This window comes from Mastomys coucha, unplaced genomic scaffold, assembly GCF_008632895.1.
Source record: "Mastomys coucha isolate ucsf_1 unplaced genomic scaffold, UCSF_Mcou_1 pScaffold6, whole genome shotgun sequence".
Classification (NCBI taxonomy): domain Eukaryota; kingdom Metazoa; phylum Chordata; class Mammalia; order Rodentia; family Muridae; genus Mastomys; species Mastomys coucha.
In genome coordinates this window covers 25,919,258-25,934,219 of record NW_022196912.1, presented here as the reverse complement: position 1 = coordinate 25,934,219, position 14,962 = coordinate 25,919,258, and the positions used below count along the sequence as shown (strand labels likewise).

The 14,962-nt window shown below is 46.1% G+C and overlaps 1 pseudogene; it reads left to right on the top strand.

Annotated features, from left to right (window-relative positions):
• LOC116080523 overlaps positions 1-12,470 on the top strand; it is a 36,436-nt pseudogene extending 23,966 nt beyond the window's left edge.
• The last annotated feature ends 2,492 nt before the right edge of the window (positions 12,471-14,962 follow it).

Below are 14,962 nucleotides of genomic sequence, written 5' to 3'. Positions count from 1 at the left end.
GGAAGACCAAAGTGTGGATACTTCGTTCCTTCTTAGAAGGGGGAACAAAATACCCATGGAAGGAATTGTAGAGACTAACTATGGAGCAGAGACTAGAGGAAGGACAATCCAGAGACTGCTCCACCTGGGAATCCTTCCAATATTCAAACATCAAATCCAGACACTATTGTGGATGCCAGCAAGTGCTGGCTGACAGAAGCCTGATATAGCTGTCTCCTGAGAGGCTCTGACAGTACCCGACTAATACAGAAGTAGAGGCTCACAGCCATCCATTGGACTGAGTACAGGGTCCCCAATGAAGGAGCTAGAGAAAGGTCCCAAGGAGCTGAAGGGCTTGTAGCCCCTTAGGACGAATAACAATATGAACTAACTAGTACCCTCAGAGCTCCCAGGGACTAAACCACCAACCAAAGAGTACACATGGTGGGACTAATGGCTCCAGCAGCATTTGTATAGCAGAGGATGGCCAAGCTTGTCATCAGTGGGAGAAGAGGCCCTTGGCCTTGTGAAGGTGCTATGCCTCAGTGTAGGGGAATGTCAGGGCCAGGAAGCAGGAGGGGGTGGGGTGGTGAGCAGGGAGAGGGGGGAAGGAACAGGGGTTTGTTTTAGTTTTTGGTTTTTTTATTTTATTTTATTTTATTTCTTTTTTCTTGGAGGGGAACCTGGGAAAGGAGATATTGTAAATAAAGAAAACATCTAATAAAAAAAATGTAAAAAAAAAAAGAAAGAAAGAAAGAAAAAAGGAGCTGCTTGACCCCTCCTCTCTCTCTTAAATTCTTGTGCTTTCTTGTCTTTACTCTTACCTCTTGCTCCCTCTCCTCCCCTTCCCCTCCCTCTCTCTCCATGTGGCCATGGCCAGTCTCTACTTTTCTACCTCCTCTCTCTCTTTCTCTTTCTCTTTCTCTCTCTCTCTCTCTCTCTCTCTCTCTCTTTCTCTTTCTCTCTCTATCTCTGTCTCTCTATCTCTGTCTGTCTCTCTCTCTCTTCCCCCTCCCTTCTCCCTCTCTCTCTCTGTCTGTCTCTGTCTCTATCTCTCCTCCTCTCTTTCTTCCTTCCTCTCCCTTCCTTCTTTCCTTCCTACAGGGTCTCACTACATAGCCCTGATAGTCCTGGAACTCACTCTGCAGACCAGTATGGCCTTGAACTCTCAGAGATCCACCTGCCTCTGCCTCTCGAGTGCTGGGATCAAACGTGTGCACCACCACCCATCTCTATTTTTAAAGATTTTTTAAAATTATTTTTCCCAGCACTTGGGAGGCAGAGGCAGGTGGATTTCTGAGTTTGAGGCCAGCCTGGTCTACAGAGTGAGTTCCAGGACAGCCAGGGCTACACAAAGAAACCCTGTCTTGAAAAAAAACCAAAACAACAACAACAAAAAAATTTTAATTATGTGAAGTTTTGTGTACATGAGTGCAGGTACCCACAGAGGCCAGAGGACTTGGATCCCCAAGAGCTGGAACTATAAGTAGTGAGTCACTTGATACAGTTGCTGGGAACTGAACTCAGGTCCTCTGGAAGAGCAGTACATGCCCTGAACTGCTGAGCCATCTCTCCAGGACCAACTTTCTAAAAGGATTTGGACAACCACCAATAGTGCAGAAGAAGACTGAAACCTAATGTTGCTGTTCCCTACCTTTTACCCTGTAGTCTTTTATGACCCCAAGAATATCTAGGCATGGATGGGAACAGGGACCTACAGAGGCAGAGGACTTTCTCCCTCATTTGGTTCACCTCAAACATCAAACACCTTCCTTAGCTCCCTCTGAGAACTGGGAAGCCTCAGGAATCAGGTCTGGCTGAGGGGCTCGTACATTCTTGCTAGTCATTTGTGCAGGCTATTTTATGCTGGGTCCCACTCCTCTTCAGACAAGACCGGAGGTCACCCTAAAAGAGCAGGATCCTTAAGCATATATGTAGCTTCTGGGAAGAATAGAGATGTTCTATCTTAAATGACAGGCTTTTCTCACTATGATCTGTCCACTTACAGATAAAACCAGGCAAGAAAGAGAGTAGTTTCAAGAATGGAGAAATATCTAGGGTACCAGCCGTAATATCAGGCACCAGGACTGCAGGCATGGGAAAGTGTAAATGGGGGGAGGGGCATCTATCTGACCATCACAATCTCCCCCATCAGAGGCCAGAGTCTCCTCTCCTGACAAAAGGCTGAGAGATGAGAGAAGGGATAGGTGAGCCTCTACCAGTTTCTCCCTTTATTGTTTTCAACTTGCAGGTGGGGATAAAAACCTCCAAGGTTCATTTGGGCTGTGGTAGGGCATGGCTTTATTCTCAGCATTTGAGAGGCAGGAACAGGTAGATCTTTGTGAGTTAGAAGCCAGTCTCACAGAGTGAGTTCCAAGACAGTCAGGTCAGGGCTACACAGAGAAACCCTGAGATAGCTCCAAGATTCTTCCAGGCTCCCCACCAACTTCCCTCCTGAACATCTGGAGAAAACTCAACCCCGAAATGCATAGAAAGAAAACCCTGGTCTTTTTCTCAACTCATGCATGGCCTGAACACCCATCCCCATCCCAGGATGGCTGATTTGGTGGGTTGGACTCATCTGGAGACCATCCAAATTTGGTGTGATTCAGTATGAAGGTGAGTTCCATCTATGTGGGCCAACAGAAGGAATCATTTGCCAAGGGACAGAATCCCTCCTTGATATCCTGGCTGACACTGACTACAAGGGCCTAGAGGGCAAGGCCAGCTGTGCAAAGCCAAAGCTACCTATTTGGGCCTTGTCTTGTCAAAAGGAACCAGACTTTTAGGGCTGGCATAGATCTAATCTATTTTGGATTTTCTGCTTTCCCAACAATCAAACAGATAAACAGGCAATTATGGGAGCCACAGGACATTATAGAATTTGGATCTAGCTAACTATCTGTATCAGTCCCTTAAAAAAAAATTTTGTTTTTAGTATTCTTAGTTATGTGCAGGGCTGCGTGTCTGCCTTCAGATACCTGACTGAGAGTTCAGATGACCACGACAGCAAAAGGTGCCAGGTCCTCTGGAGCTAGTATTATAAATGGTCGTAAGCTGCCTGGTGGGGGTGCTGGGAAATGAACTCAGTTCCTTTGGAAAAGTAACAAGTGCTCTTAATCACTGAGCCACCCTTCTGGGATCAGACTCTTGAGGAAGCGCTCAGACCCTGGAATCCACTCAGACTGAGTGGATCTCTGAGTCCCAAGGAAATGTCTCAAAACTTAAAAAGATGTTAACTGAGACTCCCTCCTTAAGTGGACTGAGAGACAGGGCATTGCTTTGGAGTAATTATCCAATTCATGCCCCTGCTGGACAACCTACTGCTTATGTCACTGATGAATTAATTAGACAAGGTAGGAAAGGAATTGGTTAGATGTTGCTGGAAGATTTCTAATCCCTAAAGCCTGAAATTTTCCCCTGGGCGCCCCCTCGTGGTTCATAGGCTATTGTCACATTTAAGGATGAGGACTGCAGGCTACTTAAATGTCATCAGCCCCTCATGTTGGAGGGACCTGAGATTATGCTCCAGACCTGTCAAAACCTGAATCCAATTTCTTGTCTGACAGAGAAGGAAGGGGATCCTCCCCTGCTTTACTCCTGTGAGTATGTCCTCGTGAAAAGCTTTGCAGCCCTTTCTGATTCTCAGATCAATCCTCAGGAAACCCTGGTCTAGTCCTTTATATGAATGGAGGTTCCTTCAACAAAGAAGGACTCTGATGTGCAGGATATGCAATAGTCACTGACTCTGGTGTACTTGAATCAGCAACAACACCTAAAACCTGCATTGTTCAGCTAGCAGAGCTGATCCATCTCACTGGAGTGTTGTAACTGTCCCAATGGGAATAAGCCAGGATCTTTACAGATTCCAAATATACCTTCCCCATCTTCCATGCCTGTGTGATCATATGGGAAAAAGATCCCTCTAACTGCAGCTGGGATACCACAAAGCTTTCCTGAGAAATCATTAGGCTCCCAGATAAAGCCACCCAAATGGCTGTGGTCCACTGTCCAGGACACCAGAAAGGGTGTGGCCCAGTGGCAAAAGAAAACAGAATAGCTAACCATGAGGCCAACAGGGCTTCCCTGAGCACATAGAATGTTCCATCTTCTGTAGGAATCTTTGATGCCTCTCAAGAGATCCAAAACTCTTCAGAGGATATGTTCTTTACCTCTGAGACGAGGTATCATCTGCACTCCCAAGAATGATGGCTGACACCTAATGATCATGTTGCTTCAAAGGCCCAATGGAAAGCTTTAAAACCCTCCATCATCTTAGGAAAGGAGAACATACCCTGTTTGTTTGTTTAAAGAATTCTTACAGGGCAGAGCTTCAAAGAAACAGTCCAAGTTACAGGGATGTAAGACATATGTCTGAGCCCATGTTCTATTCCTGTGAAGAGATACCGTGAGTGAAATAGCTCTTATAAAGGACATTTAACTACAAGCTGGTTTACAGTTTCAGAGGCTTAGTCCATTGTCATCATTGTGGAAGCATGGCAGCATGCAGGCAGACATAATGCTGGAGAAGGATCTGCGAGTTCTACATCCAGATCTGCAGGCAGCAGGAAAAAAGAGACTCTAGGCTTTGAAACCTCAAAGCCTGCCCCCAGTGACACACTTCCTGCAACAAGGACACCTTCCTAATCCTTTCAGATAGTGCCACTCCCTGGTGACCAAGTATTCAAATCTATGAACCTATGGGGACCATTCTTATTCAAACCACCACACCACATCAGAAAAATAGTCCCCTAAACAGATGTCCCCAGCACCCAGGGATCCAAAGGCATGCACAGAACCTGGAGAGACTCTTGCTGGATTCCACTTGCATACCCATGGACTCAGTGCCAAATAATTCCCGGTTTCTGCAGACACCTTTCCAGGATGGATAGAAGCTCCCCTGTGTGAAATAGAAAAAAACCCAGAAGCAACAGGAGTGCTGCTCTACAATAAGTCCCCATTGGGCTACCTAAAAGTGTCCAAAGTGACAACAGGCTTCTTTTCAAGGTAGACATTACTGAGAGCTCGGCTAAGCCTTGGGAATTCAATATCCTCTGCACGGCACTCAGGATCATTCAGCATCACCTGACAGCCCCAGTTCTTTGGAAAGGTAGCAAAGGTTAAAGGACATGTAAGAACTAACTGAAGAAACTTAGTCTCCACGAGCTCAGCTATTACCCTTGGTCTTCCTCAGACTTAGAAATTCACCTAATTGCCAAGGTCCCCTGCCTGCTGAAACTCTGTATGGGAGCCCATCCCTGACTAATGACCCTGAAACATTCAGCCGAATTCCAACAGATTTCATCAGAGCCATGGATACAGCTTCCCAGGGAACAAAAGGGACCTGCCTTTTTTCTGTCTTGGGACATTCTGCTTGTCATAAAGGCCTTGCCCACCATTCATGGGAGTATCTCTGTCTCTGTCTCTGTCTCTCTTTCTTTCTCTCTCTCTCTCTGCCTGCTACTTTCAGATCAGATATAAGCTCTATTATTTATTCAGCCCTATGCCTGCCTGTTGCCGTGTTCCTCACCATGGTGATTATGAACTAACTTTCTCAAAGTGTCAACAAGCTCCCAATTAAATTTTTAATAAGTTGCCTTGGTCATGGTGTCTCCTCACAGCAACAGAACAGTAACTAAGACACCAGCCCAAGAGCTCTAGACAATAATGTATTATTTGAGTGTTGATTATTAAACAGTTTTTCATTTCTGACTTTGCTATTATCAAGTAATAATATAACTAAGTAATATATCATTAAATAGTAGATATATTTTTGCTATACCGTGCTATATTCTATCTCAATGTTTTATGACTTCAAGCCAAGCACAGTGGTTTATTCTGGTACGCAAGTGGCTAAGGTGGGAGAATTATTACATAGCCAGGCAGGCTAGACTTAGCTACATATTAAGTTCCTAGCAAGCCTAGGATTCAAAAGAGTGAGGCATTGCCCCCCAAATATTTACACCTATACTCATGAGTTGGATTATCCTATACTTTCTTTTTCTGTTTGAGAGTCTTGATTATGTAGCCCAGGTTAGGCTGAAATTCACTGAGTAGCTCAGATAAGCTTCAAATTCATGATCACCCTGCTTCAGTCTCCTTGAATGTTGGGATTAGAACATGTAGCACTAAGACCAGATATACCCTCCTCTTTTATACTCTCTCTTGGGTTGATACTCTTATGAAAACATATTTAAATTTTTCATACTTTAAATGGTTGGGTTTTTTGATTTTTTGGTGTTTTGGGGGTTTTGTTTTGTTTTGTTTTTGTTGTTGTTTTGTTGGTTTTTTTTTGGTTTTCTAAGACAGGATTTCTCTGTGTATACTTGACTATCCTAGAATTCACTCTGTAGACCAGGCTGGCCTCAAACTCACAGAGAAGAACCTGTCTCTGGTTCCTGATTGTTGAATTAAAGGCATGAACCACCATGCCTACCTGTTTGTTGCTAGTTATATTTGCTTCTACATTTTGGACAGTCTTTCCTAAAATGACCTATGCCCCCATACATAAAACATTCCTTATCCCCTCGACACTGTGAAAGCATTATCTGTACTGGAGTCCCCTGCAAGTCAGCAGCCTCTTCTTGCTTGATTTTTTTTCTTACTTACAAACATGAGCATGTTAAAAATACTGAGCCTGCGATCGAACTGCAAACTGCAGCCAACAGGACGCTGGCAGTTTAACCATAAATTTCAAGTTTCTCTTGCAATATTAGAGCATAGCCATAACTTTGGAAAGCAAAACCCAATTTTAAACAGTCCATTCTCTTCAAAATCAATACCAAAAGCATTACTTTCATGTTACAAAGTTTTTGGTTGCCAATTACTGTGCATGATGATGCAGCTTTTAATATGTCATTAAAGAGATTGTTTTACATCTTATTCTTTGAAAGTCTAGTTTCTAGGATAAGAATTACATAAAATATTATCCCAATTTAGAAGTATCATTAGAGACCTGTTTTCCTGGGTTGGTTCATGGTGTAAGAAGTGAACAAACAGGGACACTTCATAAAAATACCAGAAAGTCAGGAATGTCCATTAGCTTAAAGTCAGAGAGATTCAAAAAAGTTTACTGAATAAACATCTGTCCTCAGGAGATGACCTAATTGCAGGGAGTAATGCTAGGTTCCTGGAAACATCCCCAGTAGGGGGTGGATCTCTCCCCACCCCTTCTACATGCAAAAGGTGTCTCCTCCTCACCTGGGGCACAAAAGACATTGGGCTCCACTAATGAGAGATAACCAACTCATGCTGTAAACCTATGCTTTAAAAGGGCATAAAGAGTGTGTGTTGCTAGGCCATGGTAGCGCACACCTTTAATCCCAGCACTCGGCAGGCAGAGGCAGGTGGATTTCTGAGTTCGAGGCCAGCCTGGTCTACAGAGTGAGTACCAGGACAACACAGAGAAGCTCTGTCTCGAAAAACCAAAAACCAAACCAAAACAAAACAAAAGAGTGTGTGCTTTTGTTCCTCGGGGTTGCCTTTGCCCCGATTGCAGGATGACCCCAGTATACTGGATCATTAAGCCTCTTGCTTATTGCATCGATCTCCATCTTTGTGTCTTCGTGAGTGGGACATCCATTCCCAAATCTAACATCTTAGTGCATTGGCCTGGGAAAGTCCTCCTCGAGGGACCAGTGACTGGAGATGGGAGCATTGTGCTCGAGCAGGTACCGTGGTTGTTTTGTGTCTGTTTAAACATTTGTCTGACTTTTTGAATCTGTGCCTTTGATCTGTGTGGCTGCAGCAGTTTCTTGGTGGTTGTTGACCGGAGGTAGTCTTTCGAGGTAGGTAGATGTAACTTGACGTCACAGACTCTGAGAGTCCTGGATAACACTCTGGACTCTGTCTGGGAAGTAGGATCCAAAAGGGTTCGACTCCATCTGGGGGTGGCGACAAGGAGCCCACTACGGAGTTCTTTTGTTTTCTGTTTATGGTGCTTGTGGCAGGGGCACCTTGGTCTGTCAATCTCTGTCTTTTTGTTTACGTGAGCACTTGGACTGGTGATATTTTTGGACAGCATGGGGCAAACTGTGTCTACCCCCCTGAATTTGACTCTTAAACATTGGACAGAAGTTAGGTCTAGGGCCCACAATATCTCAGTAGAAGTGAAAAAAAAAAAAAAAAAGGAAGACACTTTGTGCCTCGGAATGGCCTTCCTTTGAGGTCAGGTGGGCAAGCCGATGGCTCTTTCTCTTTGACCCCTATTCGATTAGTCAAACAGCACGTCTTTAGAACAGGCCCTGGGAGTCACCCAGACCAGATCCCATATATCCAGGTCAGGGAAGATTTGGAATCTAACCCTTCCCACTGGGTTCATTCATGGGTGTCTCTCCTTGTACAGGACCAAGCCAAGAAGAATGTCCTCTCGGACACTGAGGCGGACCTTCTCCTCTTGGATCTCCCTTCTCCCTAACCCCCACTCTCCAACCTCATCGAGGTCCAGCCACAGGATTCCCGGCACTGTCAGCTGCAGGTCCTTCAGCCCCACCAGAGGAGGAGAAGAGAGGTGCAGAGGCTTCACCCTCAGAATTGGACGGACCTGCGCACAGGACCCGTAGCAAGAGAGGAACGGTCCCTGACCAGACCAACATTTTGCCCCTCTGGGCCTATGGCCCTCCAGATGAACAGGGCCACCAGCCCCTGCAATACTGGTTGCTCTCAGTGGCTCATTTGTACAACTGGAAGACCCAGAACCCATCCTTTTCTGAAAACCCTCAGAACCTGACTAACCTCACTGAATCCCTCCTCTTTTCCCATCAGCCTACCTGGGATGATTGTCAAGAACTGTTACAGGTTCTGTTCACTACTGAGGAGAAATAGCTTATCCTCCTTGAGGCCAGGAAAAATGTCCCTGGGGCAGACAGGCGACCCTTCCTCCTACCAGTAGATATTGATTCAGGTTTTCCACTGACCAGATCAGACTGGGACTTCAACACACCTGAAGGTAGAGAGCACTTGAAAGTTTTCTGCTAGGCTCTGTTAGCAGGTCTCAAGGGGGCAGCAAGACCGCCCACTAATTTGACTAAGGTAAGAGGGCCAGGGGCCAAATGAGTCTCCCTCAGCTTTCTTAGGCTCATGGAGGCTTTCCACCGGTTCATTCCTTATGATCCCAGCAGTGAAGAACATAGGGCTACTGTTACAGTTGCTTTTATTGACCAGTCAAGCCGAGACATCAGGAAGAAGTTGCAGAAACTAGATGGGTTACAAGATAAGTCTTTGAGAGAGTTAGTGCAGGTGGCTGAGAATGTATTTTATAACCAGGAGACAGAAGAAGAAAAAGAAGATAGAAAACAGAAAGAGCAGGAAGCTAGAGAATTAAGAAGAGAAAAGAGACAGGAAAGGAATCTTTATAGAATCTTGGCCACAGTAGTTAGAGAGACTAGGGAACCTAGTAAGATAGTACCTGGCAACCTAAGAGAACCCCTGGCCAAGGATCAACGTGCTTACTGTAAAGAAAAGGGGCATTGGGTGAGAGATTGCCCCAAAAAGAAGGAAAAGGGGCCCTATGTTTCAGACAGAAAGCCAGCGGGGCCTAAAGTGCTGGCTATTCAAGAGAACAGTGACAGTGAATAGAGAGAATGGGATTCAGATCCCTTCCCTGAACCCAGGGTAACCCTTACTATGGAGGGGAAGCCCATTCAGTTTCTGGTGGACACGGGTACAATATTCAGTCCTCCTATAATCAGATGGGCCAATTTCCAAAAAGAAGTCCTGGGTCCAGGGGGCCACTGGCAACAAACAATACTCATAGACTACCCGAAGAACAGTGGACCTAGGCATGGGCTGGGTATCTCACTCATTCATTGTCATCCCAGAATGCCCCTGCCCCTTGTTTGGTAGAGACCTTCTCACTAAGATGGGAGCACAGATATATTTCCTCTCAGAAGGACCCTAGGTCAGGGACTGACAGGAAGAACCCATCCAGGTGCTGACTATGAAACTAGAAGATGAGAACCAACTCTTTGAGAATAAGGATTGCAGGCCTGAAGATGTAGATTGGTGGTTACAGAACTACCCACAGGCTTGGGCTGAGACAGCAGGAATGGGGAAAACTAAGAACCAGCCTCCAGTCCATGTAGAGCTAAAGGCTCAGGCCAGCCCAGCAACCATTCACCAGTATCCTATGCCCAAAGAAGCCCGAGGTGGGATCTGGCCCCACATCCTACATCTCCTCCAACTGGGGATCCTGCTGAGGTGCCAGTCCGCATGGAAAACTCCCCTCCTCTCAGTATGAAAGCCAGGATCCAATGATTATTGACTTGTCCAGGACCTCAGGGAAGTGAACAAACAGGTGTTCGACCTCTACCCTACAGTTCCTAACCTGTATAACCTTTTGAGTTCTTTGCCTCCCTCCAGGACCGGGTATACTGTACTGGACCTCAAAGATGCCTTCTTCTGCCTATCACTGGCCCCTAAGAGTCAAGAGTACTTTGCCTTTGATTGGAAAGACCCTGAGTCGAGTATAATGGGTGAGCTCACATGGACCCGCTTGCCTCAGGGCTTCAAGAATTCACCCACTATCTTTGATGATGCTCTACATCAAGACTTAGCCACCTTCCAAACATCCAATCCCCAGGCAACTCTCTTGCAGTACGTGGATGACTTTCTTTTAGCTTCATCCAGCAAGGAACTGTGTTTAGAAGGGACCAAACGTCTGCTTATGGAACTGGGAGAGTTAGGCTACCATGCCTCAGCCAAGAAAGCCCAAAAGTGCTGGCAAAAAGTCAGTTACCTGGGATACTTGCTCAGGGAAGGGAAGAGATGGCTATCAGATGCCAGAAAAGAAACTGTGTTTCACATCCCACCGCCCAGGAGTCAGAAACAGGTTAGAGAGTTACTGGGAACAGCAGGCTTCTGTCATCTGTGGATACCTGGGTTTGCCGAGATCGTGGCCCCTCTCTATCCTCTCACCGAGAACAAGCAGCTTTTTGTGTGGGGGGAGAAAGAGCCAAGGGCTTTTGACACCATCAAAATGGCTCTTATGTCAGCCCCTGCCCTGGGTCTCCCTGATGTGACTAGGCCATTCTACCTGCATGTGGCAGAAAACAAGGACATAGAAAAAGGGGTCCTGACCCCAAAACTGGGTCCATGGAAAAGACCGGTGGTGTACCTCTCAAAAAGGTTGGACCCTGTGCCCTCCAGGTGGCTTGCCTAGCTGAGGATTGTGGTCACGGTTGCAGTGTTGGTTAAAGATGCTGATAGGTTGACTTTGGGACAAGACCTGGTAATATCCACTCCATATGCCCTAAAGAGTGTGTTCCACCAGCCCCCCCAATTGATGGCTCACTAATGCCTGAATGACCCATTATCAGACTTTGCTACTCAGTTCTGACAGGATCCCCATTGCACCTCCTTCAGGCCTAAATCCAGCCACCCTTCTCCTAGACCCTGACCTTGAGCCTCCCATCCAGGACTGTCAGCAAGTGTTTGCTGAGGCACATAGCTGGCACAAAGACCTGTCTTACAGGCCCTTTGCTGATGCAGAAAAGACTTGGTTCAGGGATGGGAGCAGTTACCTAGAAAAGGGGCAGAGGAGAGCAGGTGGGGCTGTGGTGGATAGACAACAGGTTGTATGGGCACAAACTGCACCAGAGGGAACGTCTTCTCAGAAAGCCAAGCTCATTGCCCTCACAAAAGCTCTTGAGCTAGGAGAAGACAAAAAGATCAACATCTACACAGATAGTAGATATGCCTTCACTATGGCCCATGTCCATGGTGCCGTCTACCAGCAGCGGGGACTACTGACCTCGGGAGGAAAAGAAATCAAGAACAAACCTGAGATTCTGGCGCTACTAAAAGCCTTGTACAAACCAGCAAAAGTGAATATTATTCACTGTCCGGGCCACCAAAAGGGTGATTCCTTTATAGCTCGAGGGAATAATTTGGCAGATCAAGAAGCTAAGGCGGCAGCCTCTAGAGTGACCAAAGTGATGGTGGCCAGAGAGTCCAAATTGCCTGAACTCAAGTTCCAGTACTCCACTGAAGACCTGGCAGTCATCTCAAAGGACCCTGAAAATCATTTTGATCAGAGAAAGGGGGTCTGGGTGACCCCATTGGGTAAAAGAATACTACCACGGGAATAGGCAAAGACAATGATAAAACAAATGCACCAATGGACCCATCTAGAGGTTAGTTAGCAAGTTAACACAAACTGCCTAGAGGTCTAAGTATCATATTCTAGGACTAAAACACCTGGTAGAGCAGGTGGTTCACAACTGTGTACCCTGTCAGAAGGAGAATGCTTACAGAAACAAGACTGACCCCGGTAAATGGTACTGAGGGGATCCAACAAGAGTCTACTGGGAAGTAGACTTCACAGAGATAAAACCAGGCAAGTATGGCTCCAAATATCTTCTAGTTTTCATAGATACCTTCTCAGGATGGGTAGAAGCTTTCCCTATCAAGCAAGAAACCGCAACGGTAGTAGTCAAGAAGATACTAGAAGAAATTTTCCCCCGGTTTGGAGTGCCCAAAGTAATTGGATCTGATAATGGCCCAGCCTTTGTTGCCAGGGTAAGTCAGGGAGTAACTAAGTATTTAGAGGTCGATTGAAACTTCATTGCATTTATATACCTCAGAGCTCAGGACAGGTAGGCTAACAGAACTCTAAAAGAGACCTTGACAAAATTAACCATAGAGACTGGTACAAACTGGGTGGTGCTCCTTCCTTTGGCCCTGTTCAGGGTTAGAAATACCCCTTTCCACTTCAGTTTGACTCTCTTTGAGATCCTGTATGGGACCCCAGTGCCCTTAACTCTACTAGGGGACATTATTGAGCCAACCTGTCATAGTAATAGTGATTTATATGCCAGATTGAAAGGGCTGCAGGTGGTACACAAAGAAATTTGGTTGCAGCTGACAGCCACCTATGAGCCAAGGATCCCTGAGACATCACATCAGTTCCAGGTCAGAGACGCAGTCTATATATGATGGCACAGAGCCCAGACGCTTGAGCCTTGCTGGAAAGGACCATACCTTGTCCTGCTAACCACCCCAACTGCGGTGAAAGTAGATGGGCTTACACCATGGATCCACGCATCACACATTAAACCCACTCCACTGGACCTGGAACTACACCCTTGGAGAACACAGACTACTGATAACCCACTGAAGTTCAAGATAGTTAAAAATGGGACTCCCATTGATCATGGTACTGTATCTTAGTTCCCTTCCCTTCAGCCCATCCAGTGCCAGCCCCTACCAGCCACATAACCTGATGGTAATTATTGGACACAGGGACATAATATGGAGCAGGTCTAAAGTCACTACGCCAGGCCTGGGGTGGCCTGACATGTTCCCCAATGTCTGCAAACTGTCCTTTGGGGTACCAGCTAACTGGGATATGGAAAGATATTACAACCCCAACATGCCTGCTCCCAAAGTGCCCTCTCCCCCCAGCCTGCATGAGTTAGACCAATTTGGGGGGTACGGACATGTGAGTCAGAGGAGTCAACTCCGTACCCCGACTTTTTATGTTTGCCTTGGACTCCACCAAGATCATTCCCTTAATCTGACATGTGGAGGCTGAGATCATTTTTTTCTGTAAAAATTGGGGCTGTGAGACTTCGGGGGATACATACTGGAAGCCGTCTTCCAGTTGGGAATTTATAAAGGTGGCTGCCAACTTAACCATGAGGCAGGGAAGGCAGGGTGGACAGACCATTCGGAGTGTGAGACCTGGTGTCACCCACTCCACATTACTTTTACAGAGCCGGGAAAGCAGGCAACCAGTTGGACAACTGGTTATACATGGGGTCTTAGATTTTATAAAGAAAATAATAACAATGGGATGATATTTACCCTTAAGCTTAAGATAGAAACCCCTTATACTCTGCTAGGCCCAAATTCAGCCTTGAGCCCTCCCCATCTGCCTCCAGATCCTCCATGGTCCCCTCCCCAGATTAAACCCAAAATGGGAACTGCCACACCAGCTGCTGTGTTAGAGACCACCATACTCTCTCTCTAGAGGCCCTACCCACACAGCCTCCAGAATCTGATCTGGGTGTCAACCCTCTCCTTAATATGCTAACTAGTGCCTTCAGAGTACTCAATGCTACGAACCCTGAGATGACTAGAAAGTGTTGGCTATGTTATGAGGTGGCACCCCCTTACTATGAAGGTATTGCATGTGTTAGAACTCCTACCATTTCTTTAGAAGCCTCCCATTGCAGGTGGAACCATCAACAAGTCCACCTGACCCTGTTAGCGGTTACTGGAAAAGGCCTTTGTGTGGGTCAGGTCTTACAAACCCATCAACATCTGTGTAATGTTTCATACCCTCTGATGGAGAATCCAACTGGATACCTCCTCCCACCCTTAGACAGCTGGTGGGCCTGTGCCTCAGGGATCACAACCTGTATAAGTCTAGAGATTCTAAATAACAACCATGACTTTTGTGTTTTGGTCCAGATAGTGCCTAGATTGCTGTACCACCCTTATGAAGATGTACTGAATTACTGGGATCCTGAGGCTTGAAACTTAGTAAGACACAGAGAATTGGGGATTACCCTGGCAGTCATTTTGAGGTTGGGTTTAGGAGCTGCAGGGGCTCCTGCAGGGGCACGGAATCATCCGCTATGGCCTTACTACATAAGGCATATGGAGAGCTGAGAGCTGCCATTGATTTAGATATAGAGAAAATAGGAAAGACTTTGACTGACCTCCAAGAATCCCTGACCTCCCTCTCAGAGGTAGTCCTTCAACATAGGAGAGAACCTGTTAATCCTTAAAGAAGGAGGTTTGTGTGCCACACTAAAGGAGGAATGTTGTTTTTACATAGACCACTCAGGAAGAGTCAAAGACAATTTAGCTAAGATTAGAGAGGGTTTAGAACAAAAAAAAAAGAGAGAGAGAAAGAGCTCAAGGCAAGAGCTGGTTTGAAACCTGGTTTAATTCCTCCCCTTGGTTCACAACTTTTGTCTCTACACTTTTAGGACTGCTTATTACACTCCTATTATTACTTACCTTTGGCCCCTGCATT